The following is a 5,458-nucleotide window of genomic DNA, read 5'->3' as shown; positions in this document are numbered from 1 at the left end:
CTAGTGCTATCGTACCTGACTTTGAAGAAATAAATAAAAAATTTGTCAAAAAAAAATCCTTCTCTCATTATCGGCATTTAGAAATAGAAATAATTTTGGTAATCCTAACGACCTATAAACATGAAAAGTGTGATTGTTCTGATTAATGTCAGACAGTGAGAGAAAAAAAAAATTATGTCTTTTTATACAGTGTAAGTAAACTTCTGGTTCAAACTTTATGTATAATGATTATGTATATGTATGTGTATTTCTCAACAGTTGTGAATAAAAACAAAAAACAAAATAACACTGCCACACACACATACAAGGGCACAGAGAACGTGGGTAACAGGAGGTCCCTGGAGAACAGCCTGCAGAGATTGCAAATGTCATAGCTTTGTGTGCAGCATTGTGTAGTGTGATAAGATAGCACAGACGAAAACAATAAGCTATTGCTGCAAATGATTATGGGTTAATAATAAGATTTAAAGCTATTGTGATGTCCTTTCATTGGTTTGTGGAGTTAGTGTTTTGAAGCTCGAGTTTGGCATGTATGGCACCACCATTGACGTGTGTTGGAGCAGTTGAGTCGACTTCGGCGATTAAAGCTGCTCTCATGGCTTCCGCAGTTGTCCGTAGCAGGAAACACATGGTGCTCGGCCAGTTCACACAAAATCGCATTTCCAGATACAACAAGAGAAATAGTCAACACAGTAACAGAATCTGGATCCATATCTGATCAGCACTGCCCAGTTTGACAGTTTGATCTGAGTTTGGTGCGTTGAGCTGGATGGACTCACTGAGAATGACCTGTCAATCACAAGGTATCCACACCCTAAAGCATAAGTGGTAGTTTTTCTACCACCTCATTTCACTGATTTCAAGGGGAATCCTACCTGGTGGCAGCCATTACGACTAACTGTAAAGAAAGAGACGGTCTGTTGGACATATAGAGACATATGAAAACTTGAGCTTTTTCAGTTCGACTGCAGTAAGCCTCAACGTCAACGTCACCAGCTGCCCTGTGAAGGGTGTGAATGCACCTCTGTGCTCTTAGGACTACTCAAACCTCTCATTTGATGAATTCACAGTGAACAGTGTTTAAGCAGCCATCACACAGCTGAAAATACCCACCAAAATATGACTTAACTTCTACCCAGAACACTGCGAGAACCACCTAAATCCAAACAATATCACCATGCAACGAGCAGCACACACAGTGACGTTATTGTGTACATATTCAACCACAGCTAAAACAGACTGCTCCACTGTGTGCTTCCAAGAGGGAAAAAGTCATGCTCTTTTCAAACGTAGATAAATTTTCAAGACCTTTTAACATTTTTACATTCCCTATTGTCTAGTGTAAGAGAAATAATTTAAACCCCATTCCTTCTGGTTCACCTTTAAAAGCGTGCTGTGCTGTGCAGATTTTTTACTATATATTCCCAGTAGGAGGTGAGGCTGGAGCTAAGAGGGAAATGTTCCCTGTGTGAGCATTTAACTCTGAATGCCGAGAGCTGCTTCAGAGATGCTGCACTATTTATGGCGAGGGAGTGAAGAGAGCACGGGGGTCGGGGATGTGACATTCCTGTACTGCCAGGACTCGAATGCAGAGCAGAGTGAGAAATGGAGTTTAGAGGCATGAGTCTGAAGTGAACGTACTGATTCCAGCCCTCACTTGTTTCTCCTTGGTATCGGCAGATAAATTATGTTAATATGCAGTCAGTTATTCATATAATTATGCAAGTCACATTGTTTCGTGGTTTATGAGTAAATACAGTGGATGCAGTAAATTAGCATTGGGTGTGGACATGGAGCAAAGGTAAAGGAAGTTCCTAGGCAGAAGTTTTTATTTAAAAGAAAATTAAGTAAACCTCCAAACCACTTTTTTCAGCAAAAAATGTGCCTCATGAGCAGTTTCTTGGGGTTAGGTTGCCTTGCTCAAGGGCACCTTGGCAGTGCACTATTACCGTTGTTAAGATCATATCATCTTAACATTGTATATTAAGTATTCAAATTTATTTATTATTAAATTATGAATTGACAACTGTGTACTTAAACTACAGCCTATTCCTTCACCTCTACCTCTACTTGGCTATCCACCTTATTTTGGTGTTTTATTGTTTACACACACACACACACACAAACACACACACTGTCTGCCCTGTCTCTTTTTGCTCCTCTCTCAATGTTACTTTGTTGGTCAGCAGTAAGTTTTTTAAAGTTGCCCAAGAAACACAACTCATGTTTCCACCAGCATCTCTCTCTGTTTCTCTGTAAAATACTAAAAAGAGTCCCTGACTGTTAATATACTGTGTTGCCCGCCCAAGTAAATCTATCCTAACCTATGTCTGCTGGGTTATAATCGTGCTGATATCATGTAGTCTGAACTCAGCATAATATTTATCAGGTGAAATGTGACATCAAAATAAATGGATATGTTTCTTCTGGATATGGAAATAAGTAACTGTTTGCTATCAAGTTCACCATATCAACTTCACATGGATAACAAGTCAGTATTGTGTTTAAAGTGTGTTTCCGCAGCCCCAAAGTGACCAAGAAATCAGTAATTAAGGCTTAAGTAACATAAATTAGTTTCAAAGCAAAACATTTTCTTTTTAACGGTGACTGTTTAACTTTGAATAATAAATCAAATTACTCTGTTTGCATGTTTCTCTGAGTGTCACTCATAAATTTGATAATAATAATTAGCACATATATGTATTCACCTGCTATAAACAGGAGGTGTCTCAAGGTAGATGCAAATGCCAAAACCTTTTAAGCTGAGATGTGTTCGGAACTTTACAAACAGCAGCTCATATGATTTGAACTGTAGCTTGTCCCTGAACAGGGCCCTAATTTCAGCTGCCAGCTGTTGCAGGGTGATTTGACAGACTCCTCTTAGCTGATGAAAAATAAATTATTTTTTTTGATTTTCTAGGGCATTTCTCATTTGCCATTATTTTTTTATAACTCAAAAAAACTAGCCTGAATTTTTCTAGTTTATCCAAGATGTTGTTTCCAAGACCTTGTACTTCCATGCTGCTGCTAGTACTCACATTGTTTGCTACTATATTATAATGCTGGTAATTTTGACATTGTGTAAGTAGTCTCCTTGTCCTTCCCCATTTCTTCTCTCCACTTATTTTCCTACCTATTCAATCTTCCTCTCTCACCCATCCTACTGGTCCTTCTTTAAGCTGCACCCTTTCCTCTCCTTCGCTTTCAGATGAGAGCATTAATTTCTCAAGGTCTATCTGTGGCAAACAGTGGCTCCACGGAGTCTCACTTCTCCTTAAACACAAATTGATTTCACGCTCAAATCCTCCGAGTATAAATCACAGACCCTCCACCTGCTCCCCTCTATGTCTCTGTCTCCTTCTTTTTCCCTTACATGTCACTTTGTGTCTGCCCTCCCCGCCATCATGTCCTCCCCGGCTATCTGCAGACATGCACCTGCACGCACATATGTGGACACACACATACACACAATTTTGGGTCCAGCTTGAGGTGTGTGACGGCTAAATGGGTAGGGATGCTATGAGAGTTGGAGGGAGAGGAAGCTGGGAGAGAGGGAGTGAAACAGTGAAGGCCGGCGGCATCTGCAGGGTGGAACAGGGCAGTTTCTAGAAAGGCTGTGCGTAGGAAAATTGAGGAGCTATTTTCATGCCACATTAAGTTACACCAGCCTTCCACTATAGGACTGTGCTCAGACAGAGGAGGCTTGCCTCTATTGTGAAGGCTAATAATCAACGCAATGGAGTTATTACCCAACACTACATTTCACAGGCCTAACCCAGACAGCATCAAAGAAGGGTAAGGGAGGGAGAGAGGAGTGGGAGACATGAATTCCAATGGATTGTAACAAATGCTGCTACTTCCAGCTCAGCCTCGTTCATTTAATATGCTGCAAGTTCAGTTCTGTCTCAGAATGGGCATGTGGATGAATGGGATCAAAGTTGTAGGAGGCGACACAATGAGGAAACAAAACAATGAGAAAAATACATAACAGGAATTTCCATTACTGCACCTTTGATGTCTGTCCACTGTCATTATGTGACAATAGAGGCTGGTGACTGGAGGAGCCCTTCCACTGGCTTTACACTTCAGTGTTATTATTATTATTAACACCACATCCCACCACAGTCACTCTGGGGCAAGACCACAGTCAAAATAACCTGTCATGCTTATACATGCCTATCACTGCTACATTGTGTAAGTACATTAACGCTACGGCATCTGAAAGGGGTCATTATCAGTACACGAATGAATAGGGCTGATATCATACAACATGCTGCAGCACGCCTGTAAGTCAAATATGTTTGTGTGAACAGATGATGGTATCAAGATGTTAACAGTGTTGCTTGTCAGCTGTAGGGGACAACAGTGGTAAATTGTCTGTGTAAAAGCAGCTTGAATTTATTAACATTGTTTGCATTGTGTCGAATATCGGACGTCTATAGAGCACTATGTATGTATTTATGGCTTTAAAAGACGTTTATGTTTATTATTGTATGTGCTCCAGCTCACGCATAGAGATGCATACGTTCCCTACTGTAGGCAACTTGAATATGAATATTTTAGTTTTGAAGACGTTTCAAGATATTTTTCCAGTGCCATATAGAATAGTTTTATACATGTGTTCAGCTTGTTTTGTCTACTGGACACATATGATGTTGACTGTAACACTTGGCAGAGACAGTCTGAAACTGGTAATTCAAAGCTTTCCAAGGTTGTGTTCGCTGTAGGGTTATTGTATTGCTTTATATTATACAGGTGTTCATGCTGTTGTACACTGTCCACTTTCAACATATATTTACAGTACTTACCATCTATTAAAAATGTATTTACACTCAGTAAGCATCTCTTGGTTTTGCCTGATTGGATACGTGAGCAACTTCATTGCCTGTTATTACTTCTCCCAGTTTTTTTACAGAACTGTTTTTAAAAATGTCTAGCTCAGAAACCTGAAGGAGGGCTGTGGGAAGGAAAATGTTCTGACATCATGCTATTAACTCTGTTAGATCTTCAAAGTCACCTGAAGCCCTTTTGAACAAAAGACAGGCTGAGAGAAAGAGCACAAACATGTGAATTAATCTAAAACACATCAAAGTGCGTCAGATTAACCCACACCATACACCGCAGGATTCCTTGCGAGAAAAACACTTTATATATGCAAAGAAAGCACCTGAAAGAGCTGCTAATTCAGAAAAGAACTGGATGTCCCTATCCAAAACTTCATCTGTTAAAGAACACTAGAGACCATAGTGTTTGATTGCAAAGAGTCTTTTTATTTTTCCTTGTGTTCAAGTACGGTCCTCTCTCAGCAGGGTCATCTAAGAAGCATGGACACACAATAACACACAACTCGCACCAGAGCCTGAGCATCTTCAGGTGGGATTTCTCTTTTGTCTCGATTGGGGGGAGGGGAGGAGTGTGGGGCAGGGGGAGGGGAGGGAGGGAGAGGGGATTGATCAGC

This window comes from Morone saxatilis, unplaced genomic scaffold (genome assembly GCF_004916995.1).
Source record: "Morone saxatilis isolate NCDOM2014 unplaced genomic scaffold, NCSU_SB_2.0 Contig0, whole genome shotgun sequence".
Lineage (NCBI taxonomy): Eukaryota > Metazoa > Chordata > Actinopteri > Moronidae > Morone > Morone saxatilis.
This window is presented reverse-complemented; position numbering follows the sequence as displayed.